The sequence below is a fragment of the Odocoileus virginianus genome, chromosome 8 (assembly GCF_023699985.2).
Source record: "Odocoileus virginianus isolate 20LAN1187 ecotype Illinois chromosome 8, Ovbor_1.2, whole genome shotgun sequence".
NCBI lineage: Eukaryota > Metazoa > Chordata > Mammalia > Artiodactyla > Cervidae > Odocoileus > Odocoileus virginianus.
Window position 1 is genome coordinate 6,910,304 of NC_069681.1, and position 25,180 is coordinate 6,935,483.

The following is a 25,180-nucleotide window of genomic DNA, read 5'->3' on the forward strand; positions in this document are numbered from 1 at the left end:
AGGAGAGTTTTTGAGGGCCAGGAAGGAAAATGCAAAGTATGGTCTCTGCCAACAACATCCAGTCTCTTTGGTATTAGCACCAACAAGAGCAATTTGGCAGTACCAATCTATAAGGAAGCCGGAAATTTTTCATAATGGTCTGAAGATAGTCCTTACATCAATTATGGTGATTCTGATAGTGGTTATCAGGTTTGATACTTAGAATGTGGATGGGACATGTTAGCTACTCCTTGAGGCATGGCAGACATGAAGGAAAGAGAAAATATTAAAGTTCCACAAATATCAGGTATTGGCTAAAATGAATCTGATATTGATATGAAATATAAAGCTCAGATATATAGAATATTTCAACAAGATAGTATGTCATTGATTGAAGGAAGTTTACCAAAACATGTTTAGGAAATACAGGTACTTGCTCATGATTTATTGATGAAGTCATGAATACATCTTTTTGGTTGTATAAATGTTGGTTCTACCTTTGAGAAAGTGAAAGTGAGGTCTCTCAGTCCTGTCTGACTCTTTGCAACCCCATGGACTGTAGCCTACCAGGCTCCTCCGTCTGTGGGATTCTCCAGGCAAGAATATTGGAGTGGGTTGCCATCTCCTTCTCTGGGAGATCTTCCCAACTCAGGGATCGAACCCGGGGCTCCTGCATTTCAGACAGACGCTTTACCATCTGAGCCACCAGGGAAGCGACCTTTGAGAACATCACATCAAGAGAGTCAGATAAGCAAATGCATCAGGAAAGAATTTCTTGATCTTAGTGTCTGTGGAGCCCAAAAAGGGTACAGATTCCCTGGAGGAATTTTTACACCATGAAGGATATGCTTGAGCCAGGACACAGGGAGAATGATATTAAAGAGATGATGAAGAAAGCTTCATGACTTCCTCTTAGGGAAAAGCCCAATTCTAGTGGCCAGAGCAGTAGCAGCGAGAGGACTGGACATTTTCAATGGGAAACAAGTTATCAATTTTGATATTCAGGATGGTATCGCTCTTCATCCTCCTCACTGCGCCAGTTGTCTGGCTCTTCACACTGTTTGCACTGCTCGCTGGTGTGCAAGGTGTGAGCTGAGAGGCCGGAAGAAGACTCAAGTAGCTGTAGGAACGGCAGACACATTTATTCTCTCCCGGCTGGTGCAGCAGCCGGAACAGCATCCTCATCTGGTTGACGCAGCAGCTGTTAGCAGTATACATGCTGTATTCTCTCCTCTTGTGGCTGACCCAGCAGACACAGCTGTGATGCAGCAGAAAGGCCACCACTTTCAGGTGGGGGCCGTATATCTGGACAGCATAAAGTAGCTCGTGACCAAGTGAGTACCTTGTGATGGGCACGCGCAGTGTTAAACGTGCTCTCAGCTGTTACATAGTCATTATTTACAAAACATGGGGGAAGACAGCCTGAACTCGCCATCTTGGCTAATTTGCTTTCTCCCCAGAAGAATGATATTGAAAGAAAATATGCATCGCCTTGACTGTACAGGATGGGTAGGAAATCTTGGCCTTGACGGCTTGTTCTTTAACCAAAGAATCATAAATATGACCAAAGATTTGTTGGATCTTTTTGTGGAAGCTAAACAAGAAGCACCCCCATCGTTTGAAAAGGTGGCATATCCACACTTCTACAAGGGTAGCAGCCGTGGACATTGTAAGATTAGTAGATTCTGAGGCAGATTTGTGCCAGAGGTTTTCAACATAGTCGTGTTGCCATCAATTCCAGCTTCAGCAGCAGCTGCGCCAGCAGGAGTGGGGGTGGCGGAGGCAACCGCAAGCAGCTGCAGAGAATCTGGTGGGCATTGTGACGGAGGTTTCGAACATTGATGGATATGGAGGAAATTATAAGTGCTGGGGGACTGACTGGTGGGGCAGCTGAGGCTACTTTGTGGTAGTGCTGTGCTGTGCTGAGTCTCTCAGTCGTGTCTGACTCTTTGTGACCCCATGGACTGTAGCCCGCCAGGCACCTCTGTCCATGGGGATTCTCTAGGCAGGAATACTGGAGCGGGTTGCCATGCCCTCTTCCAGGGGATCTTCCCAACCCAAGGGTCGAATCCAGGTCTCCTACAATTCAGGTGGAGTTTTTACCATCTGAGTCACTAGGAAAGTCCATGGATACTTGAGTGGGTAGCCTATCCTTTCTGCAGTGGATCTTCCCAACCCAGGAATCAAACCGCGGTCTCCTGCATTGCAGGTGGATTCTTTACCAGCTGAGTTACCAGGAAAGTCCATATATGGCAACAGCATGTAATTTAGCCAGAGTATACATTATGTAGGCTCAAAAACTTGCATCAAATTGACAACCGTGATACTCCATTGATTCTCTTTTTAAGGGAACATAAGGTCACAAGAGGAGATGAAAGGAGCAATTAGCAGCCTTGTTTAGAAGGTAATTTGAAGACTTCCACTGCTAGTGTGTATTAACTCTCCTTCCCCTAACCCCATCCTAAATTGCTTTCATAATTTTGTGACTGCAAATCATCTGTTTGTCATGAGTGTGTTATTTTGATGCCCTATTGGCTCAGTAATGCTCAAGATAATTTTTTGGTAAAATTCATTTACTGTACTTGATTTTTTGTAAATCTATAAATTTTAAGCTGAACCATACAAACAACTTAAATTTGTGTATACACACCAAACTTTATTCACTATTTAAGTATGCAAAGACTAGACTGTCTTTATTATAGTAAACTTTTCTTTTAAGGATATTTGACTTCCCAAATATATCATTATAGAGACCAGCAGATATATTTTTCCAGATTAAAATATTGAGATGGCAATACCACCTGTATCTGTAATGTAAAAATGTGGTTTGCCTTATGATTGTAAGGAGACCTGATTCTAATGAAGCAAATGTCAGACATACGGGGGATAAGGAAAATTATCAGACTCAGTGGGTCTTGATGAATCTATCTAGTATAGGAAAATTAAACAGTACCTGATTGCTATTTGCTGAGACTGGGTTCATCCAGGAACACATTTAAGGTTTTAATTTACCTTTACTGTAAAATATAACTTCCAAGGATTTAATATATCACCTGTCCTTAATAAATCTGTCATGAAAGTGAGTTAGTTTTATATGACTTTTAGAAACAATCTTAGAGACCAAGAAAATTTCAACTAAATCATAATTTTTAAAGTTTAGATACACCTGTAATAATACTTTAGTAGTTAGTGGTAATTAGTCATGACATTTGCCTTGAATGGAAAAGTTCAGTTCAGTCACTCAGTCATGTCCAACTCTTTGCGACCCCATGAACCTCAGTACGCCAGGTCTCCCTGTCTGTCACCAACTCCTGGAGTCCACCCAAACCAATGTCCATTGAGTCAGTGATGCCATCCAACCATTTCATCCTCTGTTGTCCACTTCTCCTCCTGCCCTCAATGTTTCCCAGTGTCAGGGTCTTTTCAAATGAGTCAGCTCTTCACCTCAGGTGGCCAAAGTATTGGAGTTTTAGCTTCAGCATCTGTCCTTCCAATGAACACCCAGGACTGATCTCCTTTAGGATGGACTGGTTGGATCTCCTTGCAGTCCAAGGGACTCTCAAGAGTCTTCTCCACCACCACCATTCAAAAGCATCAATTCTTCGGCGTTCAGCTTCTTTTATAGTCCAACTCTCACATCCATACACAACTACTGGAGAAAACCATAGCTTTGACTAGACAGACCTTTGTTGACAAAGTGATGTCGCTGCTTTTTAATATACTGTCTAGGTTGGTCACAAACTTACATTCCTTAGAATGTTCTATACTAATATAATTTAGTAAGGTAGGACATATTCTCAAAATGTCTGATCTCTGGATATTCAATTTCAAGTGATTGGTGTTTACAGAAACAAGCTCAAGAGGAGAAAAAAAAAACTATTATAGAAAAATGAAAAAAGAAAAGAATTTATTGTGAGATTTAAGGGAAGAAGGTAAAAACTTAATCATGAGCTAAAAGTTCACCAATGTCTTTATTCTGGTCACATACACCCTACTAACCACATTTAGAGCTTAAATTTCAAAAATTCTTTCTTAAATGACGCTTCAAAATATATAGCTTCAATTGCCATTTTAAGTATTTAAGAAAATATTTCACAAAGCAAAAGTTAAAAGAAAGAAAAAAATAAGAAAGCCTCACAGACCATGATCAATATGCTTTATTGGCTTATGCTGACTTTGTATCACAAACAGATTAGAAACATATCTTTTTGTACTCAGTTTTTATTTTTACTTTTTAATCAAACATGTCTGGTGTGTACACTGCTTTATTTTTCTGCTGAAAGTTGCCCTTTTCTTTTTTTTTTTTTTGAAGTTGTGTAAATGTTTAACCTTTTTTTTTTTTCCATTTAATTTTTATTTTATTTTTAATTTTTTTTCATTTATTTTTATTATTTGGAGGCTAATTATTTTACAGTATTGTAGTGGGCTGTGTAATATATTGACATGAATCAGCCATGGATTTACATGTATTCCCCATCCCGATCCCCCCTCCCACCTCCCTCTCCACCCGATCCCTCTGAGTCTGCCCAGTGCACCAGGCCCGAGCACTTGTCTCATGCATCCCACCTGGGCTGGTGATCTGTTTCACTATAGATAATATACATGTTTTGATGCTGTTCTCTTGAAACTTCCCACCCTCGCCTTCTCCCACAGAGTCCAAATTTCTGTTCTGTACATCTGTGTCTCTTTTTCTGTTTTGCATATAGGGTTATCATTACCATCTTTCTAAATTCCATATATATGTGTTAGTATGCTGTAATGTTCTTTGTCTTTCTGGCTTACTTCACTCTGTATAATAGGCTCCAGTTTCATCCATCTCATTAGAACTTATTCAAATGAATTCTTTTTAATGGCTGAGTAATATTCCATGGTGTATATGTACCACAGCTTCCTTATCCATTCGTCTGCTAATGGGCATCTAGGTTACTTCCATGTCCTGACTGTTATAAACAGTGCTGCGATGAACATTGGGGTGCACGTGTCTCACAAAGACAGAAATATAGATCAATGGAACAGAATAGAAAGCCCAGAGATAAGTCCACGAACTTATGGACACCTTATCTTTGACAAAGGAGGCAAGGATATACAATGGAAAAAAGACAACCTCTTTAACAAGTGGTGCTGGGAAAACTGGTCAACCACTGTAAAAGAATGAAACTAAAAAAAAAATAAATAAATAAAAAAGAATGAAACTAGAACACTTTCTAACACCATACACAAAAATAAACTCAAAATGGATTAAAGATATAAATGTAAGACCAGAAACTATAAAACTCCTAGAGGAGAACATAGGCAAAACCCTCTCCAACATAAATCACAGCAGGATCCTCTATGACCCACCTCCCAGAATATTGGAAATAAAAGCAAAAACAAACAAATGGGACCTAATGAAACTTAAAAGCTTTTGCACAACAAAGGAAAACTATAAGCAAGGTGAAAAGACAGCCCTCAGATTGGGAGAAATTAATAGCAAACAAAGCAAAACAGACAAAGGACTAATCTCAAAAATATACAAACAACTCCTACAGCTCAATTTCAGAAAAATAAATGACCCAATCAAAAAATGGGCCAAAGAACTAAACAGACATTTCTCCAAGGAAGACATACAGATGGCACAAAAACACATGAAAAGATGCTCAACATCACTCATTATCAGAGAAATGCAAATCAAAACCACAGTGAGGTACCATTATACGCCAGTCAGGATGGCTGCTATCCAAAAGTCTACAAGCAATAAATGCTGGAGAGGGTGTGGAGAAAAGGGAACCCTCTTGCACTGTTGGTGGGAATGCAAACTAGTACAGCCGCTATGGAAAACAGTGTGGAGATTCCTTAAAAAAGCTGGAAATAGAACTGCCATATGACCCAGCAATCCCACTTCTGGGCATACACACCAAGGAAACCAGATCTGAAAGTTGCCCTTTTCTATGTTCATATTAGAAAACAAAAATATAATTTTCATTATATATAGTTAAAACAGGGGATTGTGAAATCTAAAATAAAAAAAAATCTTTTTATACTTATTTACTTTCTAATTGGGATGGAAATGTATCTAAATGTATCTAAAGAACCTTAACTTAATTTGAGTAATTGGAAGAGAAAGAAATATTGCAGAAGGGCCGATAAAAGGCCCTAAGTCAATTCTACTGCTGGACTGAGAGCATAGGGCCACTGGGCAGCAGCATTTCTTGCAGGTTCACATTGAAATGATCCAGTGCATTACAAGCTATATACACTTTAGTAAGTTCTGCAGTCTTTTTCCAAGAGAATAAATAAGAAAATAAAGCTGTAAGCTGCTTGTGTCACAGTTGTCATCATTGTAGACTCTTTACCGTCTGAGCCACCAGGGAACCCCAATCTCAATACAGTAAAAATAAATGTTTTTTTGTTTGTTTGCTTTTTACTATAATATAATAGCAAAAGATATAGTTTTGCTATGAGTTCCCAAAGAAACAACAAAAATGGAATTACATAAAGTTAAATAATCAACTGATATTTGGTATCAGTTTGATAAAACTTTCTTGCTTCAGTTTGAGGCATAACTGTTTCCCTAACAATTACATTGCAATGTTAGGTAAATTCAACAAAGTAGTAATAGACATGAAAACAATTCTTCCCAATTGCATGTGTTTATTTTGATATATATTCTACCAAGTTCATGAGCTTTTTCTGTGAGTTTGAATGATCAATAGATTTGGCTTGAATTGTGGATGAACTAATTATATATCTTCAAACTTGAGAATAATACATTTTTCACTTACCAAGAGACAATTTGAAAATTAATAGAAACAAACAAGGAATAAAATGTACTTGAACACCTCATGAAAGGACAATATAGATCAATGATTCAGGATGAAGATGAAATGGGAGGGAATCTCTCCTTTTTTTTTCTTACATACAAACATGAACAAGTTACATATTATCTTGAATTTCAGTTTCCTCATTTATAAAAGGAAGATAGTAATATCTACCTCATTACATTTTTGTGGATTTTAAATAAGCTGATACATATGAAAAGGTGAGAATAGAGTCAGGTATACTATGAATGCTTGATATTAAGCTATTCCAGACTTCCCTTATTGTGGCAAATATTACCACAATATTTGGCAAATATAAATTTCCCTAATTAATGTTCATTAACTGGTTGATTATATTCTTTGCTTCTAAGTTATTTGCTTTAGGTGTTTGTTTTTTTGTTGTTGTTTTGTTTTTATCATATTTACTATAATTTTCCCCTCTATATGATGATAATTTTTGAATTACTTCAGTTCAGTTCAGATCAGTTGCTCAGTCGTGTCTGACTCTTTGCAACCCCATGAACCACAGGACGCCAGGCCTCCCCGTCCATCACCAACTCCCGGAGTCCACCCAAACCCATGTCCACTGAGTCGGTGATGCCATCCAAACATCTTATCCTCTGTCGTCCCCTTCTCCTCCTGACCCCAACCCCTCCCAGCATCAGGGTCTTTTCAAATGAGTCAGCTCTTCCCATCAGGTGGCCCAAGTATTGGAGTTTCAGCTTCATCAGTCTTACCAATGAACACCCAGGGCTGATCTCCTTTAGGATGGACTGGTTGGATCTCCTTGCAGTCCAAGGGACTCTCAAAAGTCTTCCCTTGAGAAGCATTGCTTAATATATCATATATAAAAATCTACAATTTAATGTGATGATTAAGATATTCTTTTCAAAGAGGTTTCATATATAAGTAAGAGATTATCTCAGGTAAAAATTACTGCTGTACAATGTAAAATAGCTGAATGGATAAAGTGTATTGAAGATTGTTAGTCCAAAATTAAAAAAAAAAAAAAGAAAAAAGGAAGGAAAAATAAGGTCTTATATCTCTAATTTGTGTCTATGAACCTTAAATATAATGATAAAATTGATATATTTATAAGATTAAGAAATTAGAAATGCTAAAAGTGTTACTCAGAATTATACTACACTATAAAATCTTGCTTCTGATTACAAAGAAATATATCTTATAGACAGGTAAATAAATGACTTTAAATTTTTTTCAAATATCATAATTTTAACAGAATGAAAAAATATCATACATGAATATACCATCTCATCTCACAAGATAATCTATTCAGATATTTAAGTATAAAGTTACACTGGGAATAATTCAGTGAAATATATGTATGGCTTATATCAGATTCTTATACTAGGAAAATAAAACACTTTGCCGTATACAAAACCATTCATTAATCAAATTTCATTGAAACATCCTATTTTACAGTAACATTTCAATTTTGTGAGAAAAAAATTGAATATTGTTAATATTAGCATCTCCACTCATATAAATAATCATCATTTCATTCCTGCAAGTATAATGAAGCTTTGCAGAATATTGAGTTAAATTGCAAAATTCACAGTATTTTTGGTTCAAATATAACTGAGTAATCATTCCATTTCATATCTGTGCTTAAGAGATCTTAAGCCTTATTACTTTAAGGTAATATATGATCTAGGCATTATTAGTGTCAGGTGATAAGTTGATATGTAGTCATATCTTTTTTCATTGTACCTCAGGCTGTTGAGGTTCACAGATAATGCATTTTATACAAATTGAAGGTTTGTGGCAACCCTACATAGACCAGGTCTATAGGTGCCATTTTTCTAACAGTATTTCCTCATATATCTCTTGGTCACCTTTGATAACTCTCAATAGTTCAACCTTTTTTATCATTATTATATTTGTTATGGTGATCAGTAATCTTTTTATTACTGTAATTCTAATCAGTAATTCTAATTATTTTGGAATGTCATGAATCACACCTATAAGAGAGTGAACTTAATAAATGTGTGTGACAATCTGCTCCACTGACCAGTAATTCCTCATCTTTCTTTCTCTCCTGAGACCTCCCTCTTCCTGAGATGCAGCAGTGTTGAAATTGACCTATTAATAATCCTCCAATAGCCCCTAGGTGAAAGGAAGAGTCATCCATCTCTCACTTTAAATAAAAAGCCATAAATGATTCAGCTTAGTGGTAAAGACATGTTGAAGACCGAGATAAGCCAAAAGCTAAGCCTTTTGCACCCAACAGTTAGCCAAGTGTTTACTGCAAAGGAAAATTTCTCAAAGGAAAAATAAAAGTACTACTCCAGTGAACACTTGAATGAAAAGAAAGCAAAACAGCCTTCTTGGAGATATGGAGAAAGTTTTAGTGATGTGGATAGATTAAACCAAATGCAACATTCCCCTTAACTCAAAGACAACACAAAGCAAGATCCTAACTCTCTTCAATTGTATGAAGGAAGAGATAGCTGAGGAAATTGCAGATGAAAAGTTTGAAGCTAGCAAGAGTTTGGTTCATGAGATTGAAGGAAAGCCATCTCCAAACATAACAGTACAAGGTAAAGCAATAAGGGCTGATATAGAAGCATCAGCAAGTTATTCAATCAAGCCAAGATAATTAAGATGAATACACTAAGCAATGTATTTTCAGTGTAGATAAAACTACTTTATATTAGAAAAAGACTCCATCTAGGACTTTCATAGCTAGAGAGGATAAGGCAATGCCTAGCTTCAAAGTTTCAAAGGACAGCCTGACTGCTAATGAAGTTGGTGACTTTAAGTTAAAAACACTATTTATTTGTGCTTAGTTGCTCAACTGTGTTTGATTCTCTGCAGACCCATGGACCATAGCCTTCCAGGCTCCTCTGTCCATGGGATTCTCCAGGCAAGAATACTGGAGTGAGTTGTGATGTCCTACTCCTGGGGATCTTCCCGAACTAAGGATCAGACCCAGGTCTTCTCTGGCATTGAAGGTAGACTCTTTACCACTAGCATCACTACTCATTTATTACCATTCCAAAAATCTTAGGGTCCTTGAGAATTATACTAAATAATCTACCTTTCTTGTGATCTATAAGCAGAATAAAAAAGCCTGGATAATAGTACATCTATTGACAACATGGTTCATCACGTATTTTAAGCCCTCCATTGAAAGCTACTGCTCAAGAAAAAAAAATCTCTAAAATGCTACTATATATTGACAGGGTACTTGGTCATCAAAGAGTTCTGATAGAGATGTACAAGGAGATTTTATTTTCATTCTTGCTAATTCAGCATCTATTCTGAAGCCTACAGATTAAGGAGTAATTAGCCTTTCAAGTTTTATCATTTAAGAAATGAATTTCATAAGCCTTTAAGTGGCATAGGTAGTGATTCTTCAGATGGATCCAGGCAAAGTAAATTGAAAACCTTATAGAGACAATTCACCATTCTCGGTGTCATTAAAAACATTCATGAGAAGATGTCACAGTATCAACATTAACAGGGATTTGGAAGAAGTTGATTCCAACCCTTATGGATTATTTTGAACTGTTTAGAATTTTGTTGGTGGAAATAACTGTAGATATGGAGGACAAAGCAAGCACACATACACACAAAATAATTGCAAGTGGAACCTGAACATATGACCAAATTTCTAAATACAATCTCATGATAAAACTTTAATGGATGAGGAGCTGCCTCTTATAAATAAGCAAGAAAAGTATGTTCATTTTTTGAGACAGAATCTACTCCTGGTGAAGACAGTGTGAAAATTGTTGAAATCACAACAAAGGATTTAGACTATTACTCATCTTAGTAATGGTAAATAGCAGGCTTTGAGAGCACAGACTGTAATTTTCAAGGAAAGTTCTATCATGGGTTATATGCTATCAACACTGCATGTTACAGAGAAATAATTCAAAAAAGGACAAAGCCAATTAACAAGGCAAAATTTATTGTTTCCTTATTTTAAGAAATTGTCACAACCACCCAGTCTTTAACAACCACCACCTTGATCAATCAGCAACCAACAACATCGAAAAAATTAACTATACCTAAAAGTATAGGTATATAATTTCAATGTAGATAATTTATATCATATATACAGTAATCTATGCATGCAGGCATACTAAGTCACTTCAGTTGTGTCTTATTTTGTGTGACCCTTGGACTGTAGCTACCCAGGCTCCTCTGTCCATGAGATTCTCCAGGCAAGAATAGTGGAGTGGATTGCTCTTTCCTTCTACAGGGGATCTTCCAGACCCAGGGATCGAACCTGGGTCTCCTGCATTGCAGGCAGATTCTTTATAATCTGAGCCACCAGGTAAATCCAATTGTAAAGAATCTGCTGAATCAGAATTGGAGCCAAAGAAATGCCAAAACTAACCCACATTTATAGACAGCCAATCAAAATCAGATTTCATTATGACTAAGAAGTGAGCAAGACATATCATCAAATTTTCCAGGCTCTGTAAAAATACCAGGAAGGAAAAAAGCCAGGGGCAGTGTGGAAGTGAGGGAGATACAAGTTCACAGGCAGTATAGTCAAATTGCTCAGGGTCTGGTGTCCAAGCTTTGGGAAGGAGCATGGTTTGTTCTCCCATTAGCATCATATGTATGTGTGTGAATGTTTATGTTTTCCAAAAGGAGAGATTGAAAGTTTATTCATCACCTGGATTTTAGGCAAATGGAAACAAACCTTTATAAAAGGTTTAAAGAAAACCTTTACTTGAAGCCTTGATTCTGGAAAACATAAGGAATTTGATTATACTGCTTTAAAAAATAACAAAGAAAAAATTGATGAAATAGTGACTCCTATAGGGTTAAAAATTGGAGCCCAGGAAGTGTGGCATTCCGATTTATAAGTTCAAATCAGTGTCATTTGTAGTCAATGGCTCCCATATCCTATTCCTAGTCCCCTGGATATCATAGCTGAAAGAATAAAGAAAAATCTGGTGTGCTTGACTCAGAACATCACAAGTGCTTGACTCTTTCACTGAAACCCAGGCAACTAAAGCAGTTTTTTTTTTTTTAATGAAATATGTGAAATGTAAGTGAAAATACTGCTCCAGTTATTACCTTTGTTCCCAAAGCACTTGCAGCTGATGCTTAGGCTTTGCCTTAGAATAAGCCAAAACATTTCATTCACAATGAAATTGCTCAGATGTGTGAGCATGCATAGAAAGAACATAAAGAAGCTTAGAGTGGCAAATGGGTAGGCCTCCTTGGAGCCACCCAAGATGGGCGAATCCAAAGGTAGAAGAGCCAAGAACTGATGAGCAAGAGATTGAGAGTATGACCCCTAAACCTGTGCTCCAGGAAAGAAACAATGGTCTTCAATTGCGTTTGCTTAACTGTTCACTGGTGAAGCTCAAAGGGGAAAGAAATTTTCTGTCTTGGAGCCCAAATACATTTCTATTGAGTTTTTGTAGTGGATACCTATAGTCTGGGCTTTCCTGGGGACTCTGTGGTAGAGAATCCACCTGTCAATGCAGGAGACTCAAGTTCAGTCCCTGGGTCAGGAAGATCCCCTGGAGAAAGTAATAGCAGCCCACTCCAGTATTCTTGCCTGGAGAATCCTATGGACAGAAGGACCTTGACAGGCTATGGTCTATTGTGTCACAAAAGAGTCAGACATGGCTTAGCAACAAAACAACCATGACAGACTTTAGGTTTCTCAGCTCCATGGGATGACCCTCCCCAGCCCCCTACATGGCATGCTGTAATCTAGAAAACCCGTATCTTCTCAGAAGGGAGCTGGGAGATCTAGTGGAGGACTTCTGGAAATGTACTAATAATAAGACACCATTAAGACTTTCTGCTGAAATCCACAACATTGTGCAGTTTGTCATCCTGCCCACGATTGTATCACTCAACTTTAAAACATGCTTATTATGAAGGTTACTCTCGGATCAAAACACCCAAGTGAAATGCTTCAGCTTGTCACAAGAATGAAGCTGTTAAACCACCTGATCCCTCTGTCCAGACCTTAATTTAGGAAATGGAAGAGCACATCTTTAGGTGGAAAAAAAGATTGTGGAGCAGGCAGAAGAGCAAAGAACTCTCGGCAAAAATAAGTGGCTAATACTATAAACAGATTCGTTTCTTTATAGTAAATTAAAAAAAAAAATGGGCTTCCCTGGTGGTGATAGTGTTAAAGGACCTACCTGCCAATGCAGGAGATTTATCAGAGACCTGGGTTCGATCCCCGGTTTGGGAAGATGCCCTAGAGGAGGGCATGGCAACCCAACCCAGTATTCTTTCCTGGAGAATCCCCATGGATAGAGGAGCTGGATGGACTACAATCCATAGGGTCGCAAAGAGTTGGGCCCAAATGAAGCAAATTAGCATGCATGCACCATAAGTAGATTCTTTTCTTCATAATAAATTAAAACAAACAAACAAACAAAGCCCTCATACAGGGATTCAGTTCCATTCAGTTCAGTCGCTCAGTCATGTCCGACTCTTTGTGCAACCCCATGAATCGCAGCATACCAGGCCTCCCTGTCCATCACCAACTCCCCGAGTTTACTCAAACTTAGGTCCATCGAGTCGGTGATGCCATCCAGGCATCTCATCCTCTGTCGTCCCCTTCTCCTCCTGCCCCCAATCCCTCCCAGCATCAGGGATTAATACTGGGGAAATTTATGCATGCTGCAATATCTCTGCATTCTCTTTGAATAAAGTTAATCCATAAAAGTATCTTTTAAAAATAAACTTTAAAAATGCCAACATTCTCTTGCTCATCTCTGAGAAGCAGAATAAGGAATTTAAGAGATATAGGGCAGGGATAAAAACAATAGGAAAGCCAACAGTCCACAATGTGTTTCTAGGGCAGAAGAAGTAGATATTTCAACAGGGCAAGTATATACCCCAGAAATAAGTAGAACTTGAGCTGTTGCTATTTCTCCCAAGAGGACTGTGGGCAAATCATGAACACAAACAGCATGAACTGTGGATGCCTGAAGGCAGAAATTCAGAGGATTCCTATAAAAGGACTAGGTCAAATTAGGTCTACATAGATAGAATTTCTCCATGTTCTCCAAAGAACTTAGATGTTAATCTTGGATTGCTCCACACAAAGGACATGCATGGACAATTAATGTCGACTGGAATGTCAAAAACAGCAAAGTGAAATAAAGCAAGTGTCAGTTTCCCACCATCAGGGTCATTCCAGTGAGTTGGCTCTTCACATCAGGTGGCCAAAGTATTGGAGTTTCAGCTTCAGCATCAGTCCTTCCAGTGAATATTCAGGATTGATTTTTATTAGGATTGAATGGTTTGATCTCTCTGTGGTCCATGGAACAGATGAGTTTTCTTCAGCACCATCAACCAAAGGTGTCAATTCTTTGTCACTCAGCCTTCTTTAAGGTCCAACTCTCACATGTTAACATGGCTACTGGAAAAACCATAGTTTTGACTATAAGGGCCTTGGTTGGCAAAGTGCTGTCTCTGCTTTTTAATACACTGTCTAGGTTTGTCATAGGTTTGCTTCCAAGGAGAAAGCATCTTTTAATTTCATGGCTCCAGTTACCATTTAGTGATTTTGGAGTCCAACAAAATAAAATATGTCACTGTTTCCACTTTTACCCGATCTATTTGTCATGAAGTGATGGCATCAGATACTATGATCTTAGTTTTTTGAATGTTGAGTTTTAGGCCAGCTTTTTCACTCTCGTCTTTCACCTTTATCAAGAGGTTCAAAGTTCCTGTTCATTTCTGCCATTATAGTGGTTCAGTTCAGTTCAGTCACTCAGTCATGTCCGACTCTTTGCAACCCCATGGACTGCAGCACATCAGACCTCCCTGTCCATCACCAACTCCCTGAGTTTACTCAAACTCATGTCCATTGAGTCAGTGATGCCATCCAACCATCTCATCCTCTGTTGTCCCCTTTTCCCCCCACCTTTAATATTTCCCAGCACCAGGGTCTTTTCAAATGAGTCAGTTCTTCACATCAGGTCGTCAAAGTATTGGAGTTTCAGCTTTATCATGGTTTCCTTATAGTGATATTGAAAGGTTGTTGCTGAACGATTAGATGCGGGATTCTTGGCCTCCGTAGGAGACAAATTCAATCCAGGGCCAGAGACAAGGCTGGATCGCTCAGAGCTTTTGTGTAATAAAGTTTTGTTAAAGTATAAAGGAGATAGAGACAGCTTCTGACATAGGTATCAGAAGGGGGCAAAAGAGTACCCCCCTCCTAGTCTTCAGCTGTAAGTTATATAGTCACTCGCAGTCTGTTAATGAAAAGAAAGAATGTCATAAAATTTAGAATGACACCAGATAATTCATCCCTGGCCATAAAACGATTGAGAAGGGCAGAATACCAACAAATAGTTTCATTTTACATAGTTTAGGGGAACAATACCTGAGTAAGTAAGTTAGGCCGTTTGGGGGAACCAACTTGAAGATAGAGTCTGGGGTTCATTAACATAGCTTAAGACAACATTTCCATACGAAAAAGAAATGTATTGGTTAACTGAAGGTTTGAGAGTAGTTAGCTTCAGGTGAGACCAGGTGTCATGGCCACACAGCATGTTGAGAGAAACCTCCTTTTAAATTTGTATAGAGAAGGAAAGACATATCGCTGGTTTGTTTCTTCCTGCCACTTAAGAGAGATAAAAATGTCTGGCACCTGCAGCCTCTTTTCTCCATTTGGAGACCCCTGGCCTTCCTGCCTGTTACCCTCTCAGCATCATCTGCATATGTGAGGCTATTGAAATTTCTCCCATCAATCTTGATTCCAGCTTGTGATTCATCCAGCCTGGCATTCCACATGATGTACTCTGCATAGAAGTTAAATAAGAAGAGTGACAAAATATATCCTCATTATACTCCTTTCCCAATTTTGAACTAGTCTTTTGTTACATGTCTGGTTCTAACCATTGCTTCTTCACCTGCATACAGGTTTCTCTGGAAGCATAAGGTGGTCTGGTATTGCCATCCCTTTAAGAATTTTCCACAGTTTGCTGTGATCCACACAGTCAGTGAAGCAGAAGTAGATTTTTTTTTTTTTTTTCTGGAATGCTGTTGCTTTTTCTATGATCCACAAGGTGTTGGCAGTTTAATCTCTGGTCCCTCTTGTGGCTCAGCTGGTAAAGAATCCACTCACAATGCAGGAGACATGGGTGTGGTCACTGGGTTGGGAAGATCCCCTGAAGAAGGGAATGGCTACCCATTCCAGTATTCTGGCCTGGAGAATTCGATGGACTATACAGTCCATGGGGTTGCAAAGAGTTAGACAAGACTGAGCAACTTTCACTTTCACTTTTCCTCTGTCTTTTGTAATCCAGCATGTACATGGGGAAGTTCTTTGTTTATATGCTGTTGAAGCCTACTTTAAACCATTTTGAGCATTACCTAGCTAGCATATGAAATGAGCACAATTGTATGGTAGTTTGAATGTTCTTTACCATTGCCCTTCTTTAGGACTTGAATGAAAACTGACCTTTTCCAGCCCTGATGCCACTGCTGAATTTTCCAAGTTTGTTGGCATATTGAGTCTAGCACTTTAAGAGCATCATCTTTTAGGATTTAAATAGCTCAGCTGTAAATCCATCACCCCTGTTGAAAGTGATAGGGAGATACTTTGATAGTCTGAACAGAGGGATAACTGCTTCTGACCCAAAGAAAAGAGGCCATGTTGCATACTTCAGGCAGTGCAATTTAGATTCTTTTGGATCCTCAGACTATAGACATGTATCCTGGTTAACTTCATGTGATTTCCTGGTTACAACCAAAGTCCTGAACACTGGGGTGGCTTGCATAAAAGCATGGAAACTTTGAGGCTTCTATAAGTAGCCTGAAGAAGTGAGAGAAAAAAAAAACGATGGAAATTTCAAATGATGTCTGCAAAGGTACTGTGAAACAAGTGTACTATGTGGAGGATTGCTAGAAATCCAACAGACTCTTTTGATGGTGCTGAGATTCTTTTTTAACCAATTTCAAAGTTAAAATAAGATTAGTACTGCAGTAGATATTTAAGGGGCTTCCTTGGCAGCTCAAATGGTTTCCTACAATACAGGAAACCTGTGTTCAATCCCTGGGTTAGGAGGATCTTCTGTAGAAGGGAACAGCTACTCACTCCAGTATTCTTGTCTGGAGAATTCCATGGACAGAGGAACATGGCAGGCTAGTCCATTGGATCACAAAAAGTAGGACATGACTGAATGACTAACACCCATTCATTCATTCAGATATTTAAGATATAAACATTTTGGTTCTTGATAATGAAACACGTTTTTCAAAAGTTTCAGCTATGTACATCTAGTCATGATTCAGTAAGGTTGTTAGTTTCTTTCTGTCTTACATGGTGATTTTGTTCTCAGAAGTTCTACAAATGTCAACCAGAAGTGGTTGAATGAAAAATCCACACCTTACATTCTCAGAGAAATTTACTGTGAAATCCTCACTTGATTCCTACTTGGTGATTTTCACCGGACCAATTTTCACTTGAAATTCTAGTCTTGAGCTCTAAGCAGTTTGGTCCTTGTTGATTCTCCTGGGTTCCCTGGAACCCCTTTAGTCTTCTTGCATCAATAGTTCTTCTTAAGCAGAGAAAATAAAGCTCCAGGCCAAAATAAGATAGAAAAAGCAAAGGGGAAAAGCAGACAAACAAACAAACAATAAAACCTGGCACATCATTCTCTCTTGTGATTTTATTACTTCATTCACTAAAGGGCACATACTCAGTTTTCATGAAATGAGAAAACTCTGAGGCCAATTTGTGTTTTTCTCTCTTTTTAATCTTATTTTCATCATAGTTTTTCAATTCTAGTAATATCAAGGAGATTATTTGCAATAAGTATTAATGAAATATATGTCCTAAGTAATCATATGCTAGGCAATATATTTCACTTAAAATGTGATATATCTTAGAATTATTATATATTTTATCATGTACAATTATGATATAATAGACTCTTGAAAGAAGATTATGGTGGTCTCTTGGTTTTATGGCGATATAGTTTGCAGAAAGACAATGGTTTTCCATCACTACTAGAATGGATACTATTTGGTGGTAAATCAAGTATGAAATATGAAAGAAAAATAAAATTTAATTCTATCTTAAGTAGTTGGTTTCTTAAGGATGAAGAGATCAAGTTGTTTGTGCTAGGATTGAATTAGATACACAAATACATGTGAAAAATAGGCAATCAATATTGAAATATTTAAAGCTCAGAAAAGCATTAAGAGGTAAACACACTTGCCAAATTATGGTATACAGTGACATTCAAAACAAAATTCAAAAGAGATGTTAAGAGTTTGCCTAAGGAGAAATAAACAGAAATTAGTAGTCCTTCCAGTGTTCTTGCCTGGAGAATCCCAGGGATGGGGGAGCCTGGTGGGCTGCCGTCTATGGGGTCGCACAGAGTCGGACATGACTGACGTGACTTAGCAGCAGCATTGACCGCTAATATATTATTAAATATTATTGTTTATATTATTCAAATCTGGATAGTTTTCAGGTAAGATTCTCTTTTTTAAAAAAATCAGAACTCTGAATTCTTCCTATTTTAGGGAATTTATTTTTTACTATTGCTATATTTAAGAAGAATGATTAGGTTTATTATACATTATAGCAATCAACATTTATTTCATCTTAATTTTCAGTTTATAGCTACCATGAAATAATTTGCATAATTTGATACTTTTTATACTTCTACAGCATGTAATTATGAATGAAAGATACTACTTTATATGTATTTGTGAAATGTTAGAATTTTATATATTTAAGTGAAAGTGAAAGTCGCTCAGTCGTGTTCCACTCTTTGGGACCCCACAGACTATATTCTATGGAATTCTCCAGGCCAGAATACTGGAGTGGGTAGCTTTTCCCTTCTCCAGGGAAGCTTCCCAACCCAGGGATTGAACCCAGGTCTCTCACATTGCAGGTGAATTCTTTACCAGCTAAGCCACAAGGGAAGCCCAACAATAATGGAATTGGTAGCCTATCCCTTCTTCAGAGGATCTCTCCAACTCAGGAATCAAACCAGGGTCTCTTGCATTGCAGGCAGATTCTTTACCAACTGAGCTATGAGGGAAGCTCATATACCTTAGATATTTAAGGTGTATTTAATTTAACATAAAATCATTAATATGAAGTACTATTAATGGTAAAAGTTCTTAAACTTTGATGTAAGCAGCAATAAGGTAACAAGATATAATTTTATCTGGATAGTGAAGATACTTGTTTTTAAAAAAAAATTGTATGTTTGGAAATAAATTTCCAGGAAAATTCCATATTCTCCTTAAAGTATTGCTGAGAGGTATAGGGAGATTATCATTAGTGAGTAAGAAAGAAAAATATATATATATTAGCATGAGGCACACCTAAGTTTATTTTATGGGATAAATTATTAAACAATCTTTGGAATGCCTTGAATAATCATTCCATACATTTTCTACCCTGGTCAGTGTCACTCTTAGAAATTTGAAACTAGTTTTCACTAGTAATTCTGGTTAACCTGCATATAATCATCCATAATAAATATTATTACAGCCAGAGTTAGAAAAAAAAAGAAAAACAAAAAGAAGATATTTCCAAGATAATAATGTAGGGACAGGAATAGAAATAGGGTTTTAGTTCTTTGTGTATCCTTTTCCATTTCCTGTCACTAGAAAGGAGACATTTTATAAATGAGACTCTGAGTTATGAACCTCTCTATGTAACAAAAATAGGGGTCACACAATCCAGCATTTCTTGTAGCAATCTTTTATATTTAATTTGTTATAGCATTTCCATATTTAATTTCAGAGTAGCAAAAATACAGATCAGAGTCAAATCTAAATTACAATTCTAAAACAACCAACTCTTTTTTATTCTTCTGGTAATATCTGCTGATTTATCTTATTGGCTTTCTTGGATTTTATGCTTTGATCCTTGCTATTAGAGAGTCAAACAAATTTATGAGTATTTTATCCAGATGACAAATTCTCCCAGATAGGACAAATCATATATTTGCTAACTTTTTACACTTTAGGAAACTATCTTTAACCTTTTTTTTTTTTTTAATATTTAGGGATTTCTCTATTTCATATGCATTTAAGTGACAACTTCTAATTTTGTCTTTTATTTGGAAATCAATAATTATTGTACGTACTGCTTTGATACAGGGCATTCTGGAATATGGTAAAATTAAGTTGGCTACTTGGTTACTGTTTTACCAATACATCCTATTTTATTTTTATAGCAAATAACTTTTATGATTTCATTTCAAAAAAGAGCAACTATAAATAAAAGATTGAAAATCAGTACTCAGTTGTAAAATAAACATTTTACTCATATTTTATCCTATGAGAATGTATAAGATTGCATGATTAATAGAAGACTTGGGAAAAATTTCTCAAAACATTTTTGTCAAAGATATCAATTCATAAAAGATAGTCACACTTGTTCAAAATATGAGTTTAGCTATTTCAATATGGGTGCATATGTCTTTGTGTATGCTTTTTAAATCCAAGTTAACAAATGTACTATTAAAGTAATAAAGACGTGTTCAACAAAAATTACAGCTTTGCTTAAAAACTAAATCACACATTTTGTTTTGAGACATGTCATACAAATTTAACTTGAGGCTCCCCTGGTGGCTCAACTGGTAAAGAATCTTCCTGCAGTGCAGAAGACCTGGGTTCAATCCCTGGGTGGGGAAGGTCATTTGGAGAAGGGGATCACTACCCGCTCCAGTATTCTGGCCTGGAGAATTCCATGGACTGTATAGTACATGGGGTCACAAAGAGTCGGACAGGACTAAGCAACTTTCATTTTGGCAGGCTACAGTTCATGGGGTTTCAGAGTCAGATATGACTGAGCAATTAACACACACACACACACACACACACACACACGAGTCATGTTATTTTTATGTTGATACAAAATTTTAGGAAAATATGGTATTGGTTAATGAAATTATGAAGGGGTAAATCAACAAAAAATGTTCTTATTATAAAGTCACTTTTCTCATTTTTCACATAACTTCATTTTTTTCACAATAATATAGTGTATTCTTATAAATATTTCACACAAGGTGGGGATATAATGAATGTGAAATTTGGTCAGCTCAGGCTAATCCTAAAGAAAATTCAATTGATTAATATCTTGTTACATGTCTTTATTTTTATATGGATTTACATGTATTTGTTATTTCTGCACAAACTGGATAACTATACAAACATTATTTTATAGCTTTCCTTTTTACCTAAATAGTTTCTGATTATTATGGCTGACACTAATAGTTATGTGTATAGTGATTACTAAATATACTAAAGCAAGTATTCCAGGAAAAAATATATTTTACTGCCAAAATGCCTGTAATTTAATTTTAAGTATGTTTTATTCTGTTATGGCTCATGTGAAAAGTGAAAGTGTTAGTCTGTCAGTCCTGTCCGACTCTTTGTGACCCCATAATCTGTAGCCTGCCAGGCTCCTTTGTTCATGGAATTCTCCAGGCAAGAATACTGGCGTGAATTCTCATTTCTTACTTCAGGAATCTTCCTGATCCAGGGATCAAACCCAGGTCTTCTGTATTGCAGGCAGATTCTTTACCATCTGAGCCACCAAGGAAGCCCTATTATGAATCATACTGGGGGCTTAATAGAATAAGTCATAACTAAAGAGGGGAATATATGTTTGCCAAACTTAAGCTTGAGATTCTTCTTTCCAAGATCACAATTTACTATCTATAAGAACTGTAAATCCATTCATTGTTGATGGGAATGCAAAATGGTACATCCACTTTGGCAGAAAGCTTGGTGATTTCCTACCAAATTAGATAATCCCTTATTATATAATTTAGCAATTAAGCTCCTTGGTATTCACCCAAAGGGCATGAAACTTTATGTCCACACAAAAACCTGCACATGTTTTTTTATTGCTGCTTTATTTATAATTGCCAAAACTTGGAAGAAACCAAGATTTGCCTGTAGGTGAATGCCCAGTAAGTGAAAGGATGAACAGTGGTACACGCAGAGAATAGATATAGCACTATTAATAAAAATAAATAAAATATCAAGCCATGTAAAGGATGGAAGAATCTTAAATCCATATTTCAAGTGAAATAAAACAATCTGAAAAGTCTTGCTATATATGATTCCAATGATATTTCAACTAAATCTTGTAAAAGTAAAATTATGGAGACAGAATAAAGATAAATGATTCACAGGGTTGGGGTGAGGGTTGAAAGGAGCAATAAGCAGAGAGATTAAAAAAATATTTTGTGTAATACTATAATGGTGGATTCACGTCACTCTGTTTGTTTAGACCTACAGAATGTAAAATAGCCAAGAGTGATCCCTAACATAAGCTGTGGACTCTGGATGATAATCATGAGTCTGTGTGGATTTACTGATTTTATCAAATGTACCACTCTGGTGGAAGATGCTGATAACAGAAGAGGCTTTAAATGTGTGTGAGTAAGGGATATGTGGGAATTATTTATACCTTCTATGACTTTTGCTGTAAACCTAAAGCTGCTTTCCAAAAATAAAGTAGTAAAAAAGAAAGAATTGAGGATACATTTTCTGTGCTATGCCGTGGGATTACACCCAAAGTTATGGAAAGAGAAGGTAAAATTATCAGCATTTATTGGGGATCAGTTCCCATTTAGTGAGTATAAATCCATTACAATACTTACTTAAAATTAGGCTTTTTAGATGGTCTCTTATTCCTTAATGTATTATTGATCCATTTAGTTATTATATCTCCTTATGAGAAGACCATTTCTGAAGAGGAACACCTTTAGATAACTGGAATTGGAAAAAAAAAGATGATACCTTATTTTTAATCTCCAATAAGGCTTTTTTTCCCCTTTATGCATAATCTCTGATTCTTCAGGAGTTATCTGATGGGTATAGGGAGAAACACACTTTAAAATAGCTTTCTATTGTATATGTCAATAAATGCAACTAGCAAATACTCAGCTTAAGGTCTTCTTATTACACAATTTTATAGATTGCTGCTCTTATTTCCTCTGCCTCTGAACACAAAACAAGGATGAGAAGGTACAGAAAATGTTATGTAAAGACACAAGATGTCAGAACTAATTGTCAAGACCAAACAGGAAGATGGTCAACATCAATGAAAACTAAGTTTCTAAAGAAACCATCACTTAAATGAGTATAATTTATTCCCCATTCTTTTGATAATGGAATTTTTTCAACTCTACTAAAATGTAAGGGTAAAAGATGTGTAGGCAAAAGACCTATGAATGAAATGAAAACTGTGTGAAAAAAAAATACTTTCTTCTTAGATACACTTGTTCTCATATGACCTCCTAATATGTAGCTCCAGAGTCATACAACAGCTTGCATTACAGAGAATAACATATTAAGATGTCATTTTCATGTTCACATGGAGGGGTATTATGTTCTAATAATATATACATTTGAGAATGGTGTCTAATCTCTTTTTAATGTTTAAATGGTCCTAATTTCTTTTTCTAATTAAATTTTAATAATATTTATTAATTATATTCAAAGAAAGATAAAATTCTGCTCTACCCTTAGATCAGTATATGGCTGGTTCTATGCAGAAAAAATTTTAATGAATAGAGATATTCTTGAACCACTAAAGCAAATCTACTGATATTCACAAGTTGTCCATATCCATTTAATTTGATAGAATAATGTAAGATAACAAGAGTATAGTTTATCTGTTGCTAGAAAAATGAACAGATCAGAGGCAATTGTCAGTCCAGCTTAAGTCTGAAGTCTGAGTGCTATTAGGTCCCAAAGAAAGCTGGCAGGAAGAATCTTCTGCCTCAAAACTCACTGATAGAGTTCTATCAGGATGGAAAAGTGTGCAAAAGTGAACTCAAATAAAACTTCAATGGTGCCTAGAGTATGGGAGACATAACTTTAGACTTGAATTTGAAGTCAAAGAATGCAACCAAATCATGCACATCATCATCTTCACTGTGCAGAAATGCTTTGTAAAGCAAAGATCAAAGGATGTCAGATCATATTGTGAAATTATTTCCTGAAAGCAAGTAAGGAGAAACTAAGTAAATTAAAAATAAGAACACCCTAATGATCACAGCGATGTTTTGAGTGTGAATATGTAAATCTACACATGACATGAGTGAGTGAAAGGGAATATTCTATTTGCTTAACAAGATTTCATTTCCTTTCTTTCATTCTTTTTTTTTTTTTTGTGGCAGTACAAATTACCTATGCTTCTATCCAAAAATATATTCTCCTAGTGATTGCTTCTTTATCATACTCACTTTTGGAAAACATTGTTAAGTTTTTCTGAACACAGTCACTTTGCTTAATGCTGTGTAGTTCCCCGTGATGAGGTGAGAAAAACGATGAACAGGGTCACCCTATAAAATACAATGGTATTTGTAGAAGCCTTTCTGAACACCTGCTGAGAGAACTAGCATACTCTTATATTAAAGTTTTGCTAAAGCTATAAGAAAACAAATGTAAGTTAAGTCACTGTACTGTTGAGTGGAGAAGTAATTGAGGAACTACTAAAGATGCAGGCTTTTACCACAAAAGTAACTGGGTAGTCTCATTCACCATGCCATGGAGATTTTCTATATAATTTGACAGAATCCGGTAACAGAATGGGTTCAGTCTGACTACCAACACTTCTGTGGTACTAAACAATCAGTTAACTCACAATGACCCAGCTTTCATTTGGAAACACAAAGATCAAATCCTGCTTGGAGAGAAGACTGCAGCAAGTGTGAAGACAGATTATAGGTTACAATTAAACTATCTGAGTCTCTACTGAGAGATCAAAGGTCAAAGGAAGGACAGAGGCATGACATTGACAATGTAGAAGAATTGCAATTCTTCAGATCTGTTAAAATGCAGGCAATAGGGGAACATTGAAATATAGTGGTTATATATTTTCTAGAATTTTTCAGAGCCCCTATTTCAAATACATAATCATTGTGGTATCAGTTTAAACATAACACAATGTCCCTCACTGGCTGATGTAGCCCGAAGTCTTCTGGTTACACATGCATTTCAAAAAAAAAAAAAAAAAAATTATATATTGTGTTTCTTAGAGTGAAGAATCTGTCTTCTGCCAAGATTGTAGTTGAGATGATATGCTTCAATAGAAATATAAAAACATACCAGAGGCCTTTAAAGGTAAGCAATGATGAAAATCAACTTTTCAATATTTGGGAAAAGGATTTAAAAGGCAGAGATCATGGCTTATGTAGACTGAGACATATGGTATATAGTGAGGAGTAGAAAGATATAAACAAGAGGGTTTACTGAGAGTTTTGTGTGCTTGTGTGTATGTGTGATCAGTTGCTCAGTCCAGCTTTTTGTGTCCAACTTTTTGTGACCCCATGGACTGTATTCTGCAAGGTTCCAATGTCCATGGGATTTCCCAGGCCAGAAAACTGGAGTAGGTAGTCATTTCCTACTCCAGGGGATCTTTCTGTCCCAGGGATTTCTTTCAC

General features: G+C 36.6%; 1 long non-coding RNA gene across 1 annotated transcript; it reads left to right on the forward strand.

Moving 5' to 3' along the window:
- The first annotated feature begins 631 nt into the window (after window positions 1-631).
- On the forward strand, window positions 632-22,159 carry LOC110135873 (uncharacterized). Its single transcript, XR_002313476.2, has 3 exons — window positions 632-1,313; window positions 2,328-2,383; window positions 22,018-22,159. It is a non-coding gene; the product is annotated as an uncharacterized lncRNA (long non-coding RNA).
- The last annotated feature ends 3,021 nt before the right edge of the window (window positions 22,160-25,180 follow it).